Consider the following 16,440-nt stretch of genomic DNA (forward strand, 5'->3'; position numbering starts at 1 on the left):
TTGCAAGCTACTGACCTCAGGGCATACCTTTGCATTTTCATCTGTTGAGACAGGATTAGTCTCTTCAGGCAGGGGTTGGAAGGCAGATTCCTCAGAGTAGGCTGAAGGCTGGGCAGGGCATGCTGGAATTTGGCTGGTACCTGCCTCAGGGCTGGGAGAAAGTCTAGACTACCTGGAACAGACCAGAGGCTGGGCAGTGCAGGCTTTAGTTTGGCTGGTACCTACCTCAGGACTTGGAAGAAGTTTGGACTCCCTGGGGCTGGAGGCTGGGTGATACAAGGTTGACAAAGTTTGGTCCCCACAGGTTTATCTGGCAAAGTCTCCGCAGAATTTAGGGTTCCAATGTCCCCACCAATATCATCATCATCCCATATGTCTCCATCCCAATCCTCAGGGTTGCATTCCTTTCCAATCAATGCCTTCACTTTAAAATCAGACACCCCGCGAGGTTGAGATTTTAGTCTCCTTTGTAACTCTGCTGCTTGTACAATGAGAGTCTGAGTCTGGTTTTCAGAGATCTCAAGCCTGTGGCTTCATGAAACAAGATTTTCTTTCACAGTACACAGAGAAACTTTCACATCCTTCATACAGCATTTAAGTTGCAAATTTGAAGACTTTAGCTCATCCCTCTCTTTTGTAACTGATGTCCAGCATCTAGGAGGAGCCAGCCAACATCATTGTACCTTTGACTCCACAAAACTCTGTTAAAGTGTTGAAAACACTCTCACCCAGATCCTTGCCTCTTATAAGCATGGAAGTAGGAGAATCCAGTGATGATATTGTGCATATCTCCATTGCCAACTCATGCCATGGACTGTTAGTGTCCTCTTCGTTTTTGGAAAGGGAGCTGTTAGTACCCTTAAGTCCAATTAGACTCCCAGAACCACTTCAGAAATGCCATGTTTAAGATTCTGTTCCTCAAGAACCACTCCTAGTACCAAGCTCTATTAGTCAGGGTTCTCTAGGGAAACAGAATCAATAGGAGATACCTGTAAATAATATGAGATTTTATAAAATTCTTTCACATGTCCACAGGGATGTACAAGTCCAGATTCCACAGGCAGGTTGTAAACTGGGAGTGGCAATGAAAGTCCAATGAAGGTCTTTTATGAGTTCCCAGGAGATATTAGCTGTTCAACATTCTCTCTGAATGCTGAAATCACTTCCCCTTTAAAGGTATTCATTGCTGATGACAATCTCCCTGGTTGACTGTAGATGTAATCAGCCATCTATGCAGCAAACTCATTGACGAGTGAAGTCCATAAATGTCCTTGTATTAAAATTAGCCCAGTGCTTGCTTGACCAAACAACTGGGCATAATTACCTGGCCGAGTGACACATTAACTTAACCATCATAAATACCTTCTCATTTTTTCCCTTGGTCAGTCTAGGTAAAGGTTTGTCATTTTATTTATCTTTTCAAAGAAGCAGAGTCTGTTTTCATTAATGATCTCTATTGTCCAATTTCTAAAATTCAGTGATTTCTGTTATCTTTATTTATTTTCTTCCCTCTCTTAGCTTTAGATTTGATTTGTTCTTTCTTTTGTAGTTTCTTAAGGTGAATGCTTAGACGATTGCTTTTTTTCATGTCCTCCTGTTGTAGTCTTATGGTTTCCAGTCTTCTTTTAGCTTTTGAAAATTGTAAACATATTTATCTTAATGACCCTTTCAGATTTCTGGTTCTTGGAGTAAAAATTCATTCATTTGTGGTATTTGCTAAATCTGCCCAAGAGTGGTTCATTTCCATGTGTGATTTATAATTTTGACCATAGGATCATCTTCAGCAAGGGCTCCTTTCCACAGAAATCCGTGTACCCTGGATTATGGAAATATTCTACAAGAGTATGTCATATTTTCTCTGGCAGGGCCTGTTGGGTATCATGAATTCTGGACCAACTTTAAAGATAAGTCTCTGCTTGTATGCTTATTTAAGTGAGCGGGATGAATTCTGATCATACACCTGCATGTGTAGCAGAGAGTTAGGATTCCAAGTTAACTGTGGCTCCACATATTGTGTCAAGAACCCAAGAAATTTCAATTTTTCCACTCTGCAACCCATCTGTAATACTCCTTGTCATGGTCTTGAGATGGCTGCAGCGGACACAGCCATGCCCAGGTCAAAGGAAGGGAGCATGTCCTCCCATTCAGCTCTTTCTATTAGGAAGGAAATCTTATCCCACAAGTTCCTTCACAGATTTTCGCATGGGTCCCACTGGCCAGGTCTGGATTACCTGCTTACCTCCCATCCTTGAGAGAACCTGGGAAAATAAGTCTGTGGCACTTTTCAGCCTCTATAGTAGGGACGGGCTCTTCCAGTGGTGAAGAAAGGATGGGCAAAGGTTGGAAATGGCTTTTTGGTAGACAATATTTCTGAACATTTCTATGCATACAGACTAGGAGAAAAGATATTTTCTAAGGATCAAATGTGAGGATCAGGAAAGTCATATCCTGAACTTCAACAGGGCTAGAGCATCAATCTTTGAGGTCAGAAATAATCAGTGTGGGGAAGCGGACTTGGCCCAGTGGTTAGGGCCTCCATCTACCACATGGGAGGTCCGAGGTTCAAACCCCGGGCCTCCTTGACCCATGTGGAGCTGGCCCATGCGCAGTGCTGATGCATGCAAAGAGTGCCCTGCCACACAGGGGTGTCCCCCATGTAGGGGAGCCCCACGTGCAAGGAATGCACCCCGTAAGTAGAGCTGCCCAGCACAAAAGAAAGCGCAGCCTGCCCAGGAATGGTGCCGCACGGAGAGCTGACACAACAAGATGACGCAACAAAAAGAAACAGATTCCCGTGCCGCGGACAAAGAAGACGCAGCAAACAGACACAGAGAACAGACAACCGGGCGGTGGCGGAAGGGGAGAGAAATAAATAAAATCTTTAAAAAAAAAAAAAGAAAGAATCAGTGTGGCGCTTGTTATTCAATAATCTACCAGACAGGCCCTTGATTAGCAATAAAAGTGAAATTCCACCAGACTATCTCTGAGGATGCCATTTAGCAATATTAAGTTGAGGATGTAAATTAGTCTGGCCTGAGAATTAATTCCCTCTCTGATCTAGGCAGCTGTCCTAACAGAGATGTCCACTGGGGAGTTTAACCTCCTAGTTCAGATTTTCTGTCCACAATGTTCCAGAAGAGCGAGACATTCCAACACCTGCTCTTAGCAAACTGCTCTTCCTCACCACTCCACCACTGGATTCGTTGTTCAGCTTCTGCCTTCCCTGCAAGACTGTGAACAGTAAGAGCTCAAGTATCCCCACTTGCCTTGGGGTGTGTGGGGGTGGGGGGATACACCTGTGAGATGTGGCTCCCAGATTCAGCCAAGCTGGGGCGGCCTGGAGGTCAGGAGAAGGAGGGCCCATCTTGGGCAACATGGATCAGAGATGGAGGTCAGGATGAGTGAGGATGGTTCAGTGGATTCCAGAGTGGATGGCTAGTTCCCTCCCCATTCCCTATGCCTGGCTCCCTGGGGCTCTGGCACAACCCTATGTAAAAGGAGCGTACTGAATTTGAAAGAGGCTTAGTTTCATCTGTATAAGAGAAAGGGGAGCTTTTAGGAGAAATGTTATTTAGGGACTTCTTTGACAACATAGAACTCACTATTCATATTATAAAACAAGAACTTTCCACTTGCACCAATATTTGCCAAGAGAGTCTCTAAACCGGTTGCCGTGTTTTATTATAGCTGGTTCAATAAAGTGACCCATGAACCTGGAGCAATGGCCTTGACAGACTAGGCCCCATCCCTAGTTCCCAACCCAAACAACAGCTACAACTTGCAGAAACTGCAAGTTTATTATTAACCTGCCCCATTGTGGAAGTGCAACCAGCCGTTTACTCAGAAGGAGCCACATCCTGTGATACAAAACAGCCTCCCATCCAGAGCCTACATGTCCAGATACAGTTCATATCCTTACAAGAATAGACAAAGAAGCCATATGACCCCACTAACCCCTCCCGCACCCCTAGAATTCACTACCCCTAGCCCACCACCCTCTAACCATCCCTATAGGTCCTCAGGTCTTACCCAAGCCTCAACCCCCTCCCACTGACTAAGCATGTTCCCACCTATAGATGTACTATATAAATTCATGACTGCCTCTGCCAGGGGTGGGCTGAAGTTTCTATCTTCAGACCCCTTCCTGTTGGATTTTCTTAGTAAATCCTTGCCTGCAATCACTGGTCTCCACATCCCAATGGTCTCACTCCAAAATGTAACATTTGGTCTGAAACCCGGGATCCGGGAAGAGGAGACCCTCGCCACCCTACCTCGCAACCTGGGAAGGAGGGAGCAGTGGCAGCTCGCTCAGGCTTACGCCTCGATTCTGATTGTGCACCTTTGAGTCCTATTTTCCTTCTCACCCTCTCCTGAACGCCCCAGAGCCAACCCCAGAGATACTTGGGATTGTGCTGAGACTTGCAGAGTGGTGAGAGACCTATCCTTACTGCTGCAGTAACTCTATCCAACACTGGACTCCAATTACCACCTGGGTGAGTTAAGGGGATTCTCTGGAAGATCCTGTTCTTTCTCCCATTGTTTTAGACAACTCTACAAATCCTAGCTAGGTCAATGATCTTCTCCATTTTGGGGGACCATGGCAGATGCCTGACCCATGTCCCCAGAAGCCTCTCAGGAATCAGAGACGTCTGGTCCTGGGTGTGGACTTCCTGCAGATAAGGTTCTTTGACTAAGTCAGGGACCCCTGACCGGTTCAGTTACCCTTTGAGACTCCCTGACCTCATCCCAGCTTCTGGAAACAGGAAACACTCCTTCAGCTCCTCCAAAAACTACACCACCAGGCTGCCTCCTTCAGAACCTTAAAACTTTATATACTGAAGGAGATCTCAAACCCAAGAAACTTATCTATTATTCCACTACAATTTGGCCTCAGTACAAATTAGAACATGAAAGTCAATGGCTGGAACATGGTACCTTTGATACACAGATCCTTAGAGATCTGGAAAAGTTCATCCAATGCCATGGCAAGTGGCTAGAGGTCCCTTACGTTCAGGCTTTCCTATTTCTCTGAAACCATCTGTATTAGTCAGTCAAAGGGGTGTTGATGCAAAATACCAGAATTTGGTTGTTTTTTATAAAGGGTCTCTACTTGGGGTGGGAGCTTACAATTACCAGGCCATTAAAGCATAAGTTACTTCCCTCACCAAAGTCTATTTACATGTGTTGGAGCAAGATGGCTGCCAACATCTGTAAGGGTTCAGTATTCCTGGGTTCCTCCATTCCTGGGGCTTGTTTTTCTTTCTACTGTGTGCTTATTTCCTGGGGCTCCAGCTTAAGGCTTCAGCATCAAACTCCAGCATCAAAACTCCAACATCAAAAACCCTCCAACATCAAAAACCCTCTTTTGCCATGCCTTTTATCTGTGAATTCCTATCCACCAAGGGGTAGGGAATGAACGCCCTACTAGCACAAGAGGTTTACCTGATTACCTAATCAATTAAACCTTTGAATCAAATATAATCTAAGGGAAGTGGACTTGGCCCAGTGGTTAGGGCGTCCGTCTACCACATGGGAGGTCCACGGTTCAAACCCCAGGCCTCCTTGACCCGTGTGGAGCTGGCCCATGCGCAGTGCTGATGCGCACAAGGAGTGCCCTGCCACGCAGGGGTGTCCCCACGTAGGGGAGCCCCACGTGCAAGGAGTGCACCCGTAAGGAGAGCCACCCAGCGTGAAAGAAAGTGCAGCCTACCCAGGAATGGCGCCGCACACAAGGAGAGCTGACACCGCAAGATGACGCAACAAAAAGAAACACAGATTCCCATGCCACTGACAACAACAGAAGCGGACAAAGAAGAACACGCAGCAAATGGACACATAGAGCAGACAACGTGGTGAGGGGGGGGCTGTGGGGGAGGGGAGAGAAATATATAAAACATAAATCTTTAAAAAAACAAACAAAAAACAAATATAATCTAATATGCCCAGAGGAAAAGATCAGTTTACAAACATAATCCAATATTTCTTTTTGGAATTCATCAATAATATCAAACTGCTACACCATTCTTCTCTCTGTCAGTCATGTTCCTCTTACCAAATCCTATTGCTCAATCAGAAAAACTTCTCATAAAATACCCCCACCTGAAGACTCTTCTGATTTTGATCCATCCAAACACACTCTCCTCCTCTGTATCATCCACCAGCATCCCCTTCCGAGCCCCCAACCTCACCCAATTCAGGCTCTCCATCCCTGTCCCCTCCTTCTGCTCCTACCTCCTTTTCTCCCCCTCATACTCATTCCCATGGAATGCCTCCCTCCACCCCACAAGTTGAGCCACTCTCAGCCTAGCTTCTTCCCCTTAGGGAAGTGGCAGGAGCTGAAGGAATCATCCGAGTGCACGTTCTTTTCTCACTCTCACATCTTAGACAGGTGGAAGAACCATTAGCCTCCTCAGAAAATCCTGCTACACACATTAAAGAATTCCAATACCTCGCTTGCTCCTATGAGCTCACATATCAGAAGGTCTATGTCATCGTAACTTCTTCTACCACCCCCGAGGGGAAAAGTCTCATGTGGGCTGCAGCCACTGCCTCTGCCAATGCCCTACACTCACAGGACTCTCACCGTCATGCCCCTGGCACTGACGCAGTTCCCGCAGCTTCCCCTCCATGGAATTTCAGGCAGGCTCTAGAGGGTTAGATCGCAAGGCACACTTTTTAACCTGCATAATAGAAGGCATGAAAAAGGCAGCCCTCAAAGCAGCAAATTATGACAAAATCAAAGAAATTTCCAAAAGTCAGATGAAAACCCTGCTGCCTTTATGACTAGATTAATTGAATCACTCCTCAAATATTCTAATTTAGACCCAGATTCTGAATCTGGAAGACTACTTACATACCCACTTTACCACTCAGGTATACCCAGATATCAGAAAAAAACTGCAGGAGTTAGAGGAGGGCCCTCAAACCCCTCAGAAAGACCTAATTAAAGCTGCCTTCAAGGTCTTTAACAATAGAGAGGAGGAAGCCAAACGAGAAACACAAACGAGTTCAGGCTAAAGCCTCCCTTCTCGCTGTTGCCCTCAGAGTCCATCCTAGAAAACCCCATCCCTCTTCTTCCCTGCAGCCGCCACACAGACCCTGCTTTAAATGTGGGAAGGAGGGACACTGGGCACACCCATGCCCCAATCCAGGACCCCTCCGGGGCCTTGTCCTGGTGTGCGATGTAAGGACCACTGGAAGTCGGATTGTCCCGAAAACCCAGTTTCTGGGAAAATTCCTCCAACACACCTTACCACCTAGAATCTAAATCACCTTCCCTTCCTGACCTACATGAATAACAACAGAAGACTGACGGGTCCCAATTGGAAGAGGCCCTGCATCTCCATCGATAAGTCTGAACCGAGGGTAATCATCAAGGTTGGAGGTTAGTTGATCTCCTTTCTAATTGACACAGGGGCCACGTATTTGGTCCTTTCAGAACATTCAGGACCTTGAACATCTTCCTCAATCTCTCTTGTTCCTCTCCCTTAATTACTTCCTCTCCCTTAATTACACCCCCTTCCTTGCACTATAGGAAATCTCCCATTCTCACTCCAGTTCCTAGTTTGACAATCCTGGCCCTGCCCGCTCTTAGGACGAGACATTCTATCCAGACTGCACTCCTCTGTCTCCTTCTCACTACCCTCCCCCCAGCTAGCTTCCTTCTCCTTTTGTCCCCAGCCGGAGCCTTAACTCCTACTTCCCCTCCTACCGACATCCCTCCTATCTTACAACAGGAAGCGAACCCCCAAGTCTGGAACACTGACTCGCCCTCAAAGGCCTCACACTGCTGCCCTGTAAGAATCACCCTAAAACAGCTCTTCTTCCATCAACACTCCCCAATATCCTCTCTCCGTCAGGGCCAAGCGCGGACTTAAACCCACCATCAACAAAACGTTATGCCGCAGAGCTGTTATGCCCCAACTCTCCACTCAATACGCCTATCCTAGCTGTTAAAAAACCTAAAGGCAGTTATCATCTAGTATGAGACCTAAGAGCTATCAGCCAGGCAACCCAGCCTACAGTTCCCTCAGTCCCCAACCCCTATAGCCTCTTATCACATATCCCTCCCCAAACCACATTACACAGTAGTAGACCTCAAAGATGCCTTTTTCACAATCCCCCAGATGAAAACTCTCAAAATGTCTTTGCTTTTACATGGACAGACCCAGATGACCCCCTACACCCTATGCAACTAACTTGGCCCATTCGTCCTCAGGGCTATAGAGATAGCCCTCATATTTTCGGGCAAGCATTACATCAAGACCTCTCTACTCAAAACCTCCCCTCCAGTACTCTTCTGCAGTCTGTGGATGGCCTACTCTGCAGTCCCTCCTTATCCATTTCTATCTCTAATACTGTTACCTTACTTAATTTCCTTGGAGGGAAAGGTTATTGGGTATTTTCCAATAAAGGACAATTTTTCAAAACAGAAGTTACTTACCTAGGACTCTTGCTGTCCCCCAACCATAAATATATTACAAGAGAAAGAACTCAACTCATCCAAAATTACACCCTACCTCAAACTAAAACTGACCTCTTTTCTTGGTTTTGTTAATTTTTTTAGGCTCTGGGTTCCTAATTTTGGACCCATATCCAAACCCCTTTACCAGGCTGCCTCTGGAAACCCTCATGAACCTTTAGAAAACCCTTGAGCCCTCTCCAGTTCTTTTTTTTTTTTTAAGATTTATTTTTTATTTATTTCTCTCCCCTTGCCCGCCTCCCTCTCCCAGTTGTCTGCTATGTCCATTCACTATATGTTCTTCTGTGTCCTCTTGTATTCTTGTCAGCGGCACCTGAAATCTGTATCTCTTTTTGTTGCGTCATCTTGCTGCATCAGCTCTCCGTGTGTGCTGCGCCACTCCTGGGTAGCTGCAATTTTTTCACGCTGGGCAGCTCTCCTTACAGGGCGCACTCCTTGATCATGGGGCTCCCCTATGTGGGGGACACCTCTGCATGGCCCAGCACTCCATGCATGCAGCAGCACTGCGTGTGGGTCAGCTCACCACACGGGTCAGGAGGCCCTGGGTTTGAACCTTGGACCTCCCATGTGGTAGACGGACGCTCTGTCCATTGGGCCAAGTCTGCTTCCCTCTCCAGAACCAACTCAAACAAGCTCTGTTAACAGCTCCTGCCTTAGCTCTCCCCAATCCCTCCAAACCTTTGTCTCTTTGCCTAGATACCCAACAGGGCTATGCAGTAGGACTCCTAACACAACCACAAGGACCAGATGAACACATCATCACTTACTTCTTAAAACAAGGGAAGCTGATGTGGCTCTGTGGTTTAGTGTTGGCCTCTCATGTATGAGGTCCCAGGTTCTATTACAATAGTTATCTATTGGTCCTGATAACTCAGAAAAAAAAAAAAAAAAGAATCAAAACAATTGGACTCTGTCACTCTGGGTTGATCTGCTTGTCTTAAAACACTCGCCGCTGTAAAGCTCCTCATACAGGAAAGCTTCAAATTAACTCCTATCTTTCTTCTTGATGTTCTTTCCTCTCATACTCTTTCTCTCCTTCTCATACCAAGCTATAGCCTACATCTCGCCTACTCAATTGCAAACTTCTCCATGCTACCCTATTACAAAATCCTGGCGCCTTCCTACACCGGTGTTCGTCTCTTAACCCTGCCACCTGACTTACAGCCAAAGCCTCCCCTTCAGACTCCCATAACTGCCTCGAAGTTTTGGATCTTTTCCTGCAACCATTTCCTAATATCTCTGACAACCCACTCCCCAACCCAGACCGCACTTGGTTCACAGACAGAAGTTCCACAAAAACTAACGACACCACTCAGGCAGGGCATGCTATGGTCACCCTGAATGCCGTGATTGAATCTGGCCCACTTCCCCCAGGAACCACCTCTCAACAAGCTGAACTCACAGCCCTCACCAGAGCCCTGATTAGAGGCAAAGGCCAGACTCTCAACATTTACACAGACCCCAAATATTCTCACCACATTACACATTCACACGCCCCTATTTGGAAAGAAAGGGGCTTCCTGACTTCTAACGGTTCCTCAATTGTAAACAAAAACCTTATCTTACAACTCCTTCAGGCTGCTTCATTTCCCACAAGTGCAGCCATCCTTCACTGCAAAGGGCATCAAAAACCACAAACCCCGATAGCCAGAGAAAACCACAAAACTGACACTGAGGCAAATTCAAACACTGAACACTTATCTCTCATCACACCCAGTCAGCACCCCTATTCTTTTAGCCCTTCCTTTTCCAGCTCCCCTCTGCTCTCCCGAGGAAGCCTCTAAATATTCACAAAAAGGGGCAGTTCAAATAGAAGGTTGGTTTGTTAAAGATGGCAAAATCTTATTACCTGAATCTGAAGCACATAACATCCTCACTACTTTGCATAATCAATATCATGTCAGAAGTAAACCACTCTTCCGTCTCTTATTCAACTCCTGAACTTACACTCACCTCTCAAAAACACAGAGAAATTACCAAAAACTATACAATTTGTCAGCAAACCAACATACAAGGAATCTACCACCCCTTACACTTATTTATTTATTTTTAAAAGATTTTATTTATTTAATTTATTTTTCTCCCCTTCCCCTCCCCGCTGTTGTCTGCTCTCTGTGCCATTCACTGTGTGTTCTTCTGTGTCCGCTTTCATTCTTGTCAGCGGCACCAGGAATCTGCGTCTCTTTTTTATTGTATCATCTTGCTGTGTCAGCTCTCCGTGTGTGCAGCACCACTCTTGGGCAGGCTGCACTTTTTTTGCACAGGGTGACTCTCCATGCGGGGTGCACTCCTTGTGTGTGGGGCTCCCCTACGCAGGGGACACCCCTGCATGGCAGGACACTCCTTGCGTGCTTCAGCACTGTGTGTGAGCCATCTCATCACATGTGTCAGGAGGCCCTGGGTTTGAATCTTGGACCTCCCATGTGGTAGGCGGATGCTCTACCCATTGAGCCAACTCTTCTTCCCCGCCTTACTCTTTAAAACACACCAATACAGAGGATCAGCCCTAGGACAAGACTGGCAAATGGACTTTACTCACATGCCCCCAGTAAAAAAGATTAAATATCTCCTAGTGTTGGTAGACACCTTCTCAGGATGGGTTGAAGCTTTTCCTATAACATCAGAATGTGCTGATGCTGTTGTCCAGATATTATTAAATGATATCATCCCAAGATTTGGACTCCCCACTTCATTACAGTCAGATAATGGACCCTCTTTTGTTTCACAGATCACAAAAGGGATCACCACAAGTTTAGAAATACATCAGAAATTGCATATTCCTTATAGACCAGTCATCAGGAAAAGTAGAGAGAATGAATGGGCTAATCAAATAGCATTTAACTAAATTAACCATGCAAGTACAAATCCCTCGGACCAAGTTACTACCCTTATTCCTATTAAAAATCCACACAGTGCCCCAAAAACTACATTTTCTGAGCCATTTCAAAATAATGTATGAATGGCCTTTTCTACTTTCAAATGTTTCCCCAAACAGTCTGATTTTGACCAAGCTATCACTGAACTCACGCAAAGATGCTCCTTCCTGTCTTCAAAAATAAAAAGCATAACCTTGCAGAAAAATATCTAATGAGCCACTCCTGCCCCCCGCTTCTGTAAATCAGCCCGTGAAAACATGGCCTTGTAGGAGACTATCAAATGAACCACTTCTTCTGTAACCTCTTGCTTCTGTAACCTAATGAACCACTCCTTACCCCCACTTCTGTAAATCAGTCCGTGAAAGCATGAGCTTGCCTCAGCCTTCTGCTTCTGCAAATCCCCCTTGCAAAATTTCACCTAGCAATGCATTAGCCAATGAGCAAAAGCCATGCTGGTCCCACATAAAATCCTATATAAACCTATGAAAACTGAAAAACAGGGCTCAGAATTTGGAGATTGACTCTCCTCTGGGGCTGCACATAATAAATCTGTTCCTCCGGCTCTCCAAGTGCCATTGGGTTTTTCGCCACTTAGAACTCCTGGCTTTGCTGCAACACCTGCAGCAACTAGCAGATTCTACTCTCCCAACACAAGAGAACCCAGTGCCCACTTTACCTATAAGTCCTTGTGACTGGGTATACATCAAAACACTACATCCCAACCCTCTGACTCCAGTGTGGATGGGCCCTTTCCTTGTCCTTTTTTCTAAATTTTTTTAAATTTTATTTTATTTTTTAAATTAGAACATTACATTAAAAATACGTGAGAGAGGCAGTGGACTTGGCCCAGTGGTTAGGGCATCCGTCTACCACACGGGAGGTCCGCGGTTCAAACCCCGGGCCTCCTTGACCCATGTGGAGCTGGCCCATGCACAGTGCTGATTTGCGCAAAGAGTGCCATGCCATGCAGGGGTGTCCCTGCGTAGGGGAGCCCCATGCGCAAGGAGTGTGCCCCATAAGGAGAGCCTCCCAGTGCAAAAGAAAGTGCAGCCTGCCCAGGAGTGGTGCCGCACACACGAAGAGCTGACACAACAAGATGACACAACGAAAAGAAACACAGATTCCCGTGCCACTGACAACAGAAGCAGACAAAGAAGATGCAGCAAATAGACAGAGAACAGACAACTGGAGTGGGGGGGGGAGGGGAGAGAAATAATAAATAAATAAATCTTTCAAAAAAAAAATATGAGAGAGGTTCCCATATAACCCACACCCCATCCCCCCACCCCCATCATTTTTGCAAATTATATTTTTTGAAGATATATACATCACAAAAAGTTTACATTATAAAATACATAAGAGGTTCCTGTATGCCCCCCATCCCCCTTCCCACTCCTCCCACACCAACAACCTCCCCCATCATTGTGGCACACTCATCACACTCGGCGAACACATTTTGGAGCACTGCTGCACCATGTGGATAATTTACTCTGTAGTTCACACTCTTCCCCGGTACATTCAGTGGGTTATGGCGGGATATATAATGTCCAGCATCTGACCCTGCAATATCATTTGGGACAATTCCAAAGTCCCAAAAACGCCCCCTCATCACGTCTCTTCTTCCCACTCCCTGCCCTCAGCAACTTCTGTGGCTACTTTCTCCCTATCAATCATACAATTTCTTCTATTAGTAGTCACAAAAGTTTTATAATAGTAAAGTCCACTCTAATCCATATTTTATTCCTCCATTCTGTGGACCCTGGGATGGTGATGCCCACTCCACCTCTATATCGAAAGGAGGCTTAGATTCCATATGGATGATGGATACAATTCTCCTGCTTGCAGTTGTAGGCACTCTCAGTTCCCTGGTGTGGTGATTGACCATCTTCACCTCCCCGTTAGCTGACCTGGGTAAATCCAACGAACCAGAGAGTAGGAGTTGCAACTCTGCCGAGGCTCAGGGCCCAGCTGGCACATGGACAGTCCAGAGATTCAAGTCTCCTGAGTATACACCAATGTTAACACCAACCAAAGGTTCCTTAAAAGTGACAGAAGAGGCATGTGTAGAAAGGTCACATCTGAGTCCAACTTCATCACACTCAGGAACACAAATTCCAAAGTAGGGCCCAATGACATGGTACTGAGCTCCAGAGCCATCTGCCATGACCATATCTCTGTGGGTCTCCATAGCCCTCAGGAGAACCAGTACCTGGGGTTGAAGCCACCCTTGTCCTTTGAAGAACACCAACTGCAGCAAGTCTTTCAAACCATCCTTCCTGGGTACACTTTTCTGTGTTTAAACCAGCATCACCACTGCCAGATTCCTCCGCCCTAAACCCTGGCATCACGAAGCAGCCCAACCAACTGGATTCTTCAGATAAGTATTTCTGTGATGACCTGCGAGTAAAAATCTTAAAAGAACCCAAAACTCATGTCACGATGCTGGAACCTTCTGAAGAATTTTTTTTAGAACATCTTACTCACTTTGATGCTGCACAGATCATTACCGTTGACCAATATTTGATATTATCTGGGATCTCTGGCTTCAGGGAAATTTTTCTGACTTCAAGCCTGAAGAAATCCTTCTCTTCTCTTTTGTCACTACTACCGTCCTTTTCTCTGAATCATGAATCTTTTATACTTCTTCCTCATACACTGCCTCACATATCTACTTTACATACCACTCTATACCATCCCCTAACATATACTCTATCAGTTTGATATTATTGATGAATTCCAAAAAGAAATATTTGATTATGTTTGTAAAGTGATCTTTTCCTCTGGGCATATTAGGTTATATTGGATTCAGAGGTTTACTTGATTAAGGAATCAGGTAAACCTCTTGTGCCAGTAGGGCATTGAGCCTCCATCCTTGGTGGGTGAGGCTCACAGATAAAAGGCACGGCAAAGGACAGAGTTAGGAGTTTTTAATGTTGGAGTTTTGATGTTGGAGTTTGATGCTGAAGCTGAAGCCTCAGGGAGAGAGACAGCCATTCACCTGATAGTCTACAGCTGACCTTGTAGAGAAAACAGAGGAGCTGAGCACAGAGGAACCCAGGAAGCCTGAACCCTCACAGATGTTGGCAACCATTTTGCTTCAACACATGAAAATAGATTTTGATGAGGGAAGTAACTTATGCTTTATGGCCTAATATCTGTAAGCTCCTACCATAGATAAATACCCTTCATAAAAATCAACCAATTTCTGGTTATTTTCATCAGCACCCCTTTGGCTGACTAATACATATACTATCCAATCTACAGTTTCAATCACTAACCACTCCAATTGCTGGATTTGTCCCGAAAACACTCATGCTGAAACCATCTCCCTGTTAGCGTTCCCTCTTAGTCCTGAAATGCTAGTACGTGTCCTCCCTCAATACACTAGTTTCAGAGGCCACTGGGTTAGTACCCCCTCTCCATCTTTACCTAAATATGAAGATATCCTCATTCTCTGACAGGCTTTAAACTAGTCGCAAAAGGAAGACAATTCACATTCTATTGGAGCAATCACTACCCTAATGGATAAACTCTTCTTATGCTTTAAACACATCTCATCCCAATCTTATACAACTAACTTGGGACACATCTCTTCTCACTTTTGCAGTCACACTATAATATTCAATACAACCTCCTCAACTTGGCAAACCAACTCAAAAATCACTAGAAAACACCTCAATTCTACACTAATATGGAATGACAGTAGTATTAATCAAACAATACTACCTAAGTTTAGCAAAAAACACCTATAGTGAGGATATCTTTTTTTTTTAAGATTTATTTAATTCCCCCCCCTCCCCCAGTTATCTGTTCTCTATGTCTATTTGCTGCGTCTTGTTTCTTTGTCTGCTTCTGTTGTTGTCAGCGGCACGGGAAGTGTGGGCAGCGCCATTCCTGGGCAGGCTGCACTTTCTTTCACGCTGGGTGGCTCTCCTTACGGGTACACTCCTTGCCCGTGGGGCGCCCCTACACAGGGGACACCCCTACGCAGGGGATACCCCTGCATGGGGGGACACCCCTACGTGGCAGGGCACTCCTTGCACACATCAGCACTGCACATAGGCCAGCTCCATATGGGTCAAGGAGGCCCGGGCTTTGAACTGCGGACCTCCCATGTGGTAGGCGGACGCCCTAACCACTGGGCCAAGTCCGTTTCCCTGTGAGGATATCTTCTGTTTCAATAGCTCATACCAAAAGAAAGAACTATTTGGAATTGGCATTCAGTCTGGACAACTATATAACTAAGTCCAATCAGAGGTTAAAAAGAACCCCAAAAATCTCTTTTCCTTTCTATTCAGAAATCTTTTATGCCAAACCAATCTCACTTACAACCCATCCAAATCATACTATTCTCCACTGTGTGTCAATGTGCTATGTGGGGGTACCCAAATGTTCCACATTCCTAGTTGTCCCAAGGCTTACTTTATCCCTTCCGGCCCCTCCACTGCTTTAACCCTGGTAGGAACAGGATTTTATTTTCTCTGTGGTAACTCAGCATACTTAGTTTTGCTGGTGGTCTGGACAGGAACCCGTACCATTGTATCTATAACCTCTAATGCTACAATCCTCCAGCCACAAAACATGGTCCCCTCTGGCTTAATCCTCAATCTTGGCTCCTTCCTTGAAACCTCACCTTCCCCAAAACACAAACACAGAAAAAAAACACTTTTTGGGTGATCCAGAGTTTGGTTACCATACCAACAATAACCAATTCTAGAAAAACATGGAATAGGGCATACTAACTTCCGGAGCCTTTTCTGTTTTGCTGGAATTCCTCTCCTAGAACAAGCTATTTTAAACATTTCCTTACAACTACAACTATCCTGGAATGCCACAGTACATGCAATTAATAATCAACAAATGGGAATCAATAGCGTAGCCTTGGTAGTCATGCGAAATTGAAGAGCCTTTGACGTTTTTACAGCTATACCCAGAGGCACATGTGCTATTATTAATGAAACCTGTTGCTTCTACATAAATAAGACTGGACAAGTAGAAGAAAACCTAAAAGCCCTAAAGGAAAACATTGAAACTATTCAGAGAGCAAGAGATGAAAATTATGGAAGCCAATGCTGGCTCTCC

This window comes from Dasypus novemcinctus, chromosome 26 (assembly GCF_030445035.2).
Source record: "Dasypus novemcinctus isolate mDasNov1 chromosome 26, mDasNov1.1.hap2, whole genome shotgun sequence".
Lineage (NCBI taxonomy): Eukaryota > Metazoa > Chordata > Mammalia > Cingulata > Dasypodidae > Dasypus > Dasypus novemcinctus.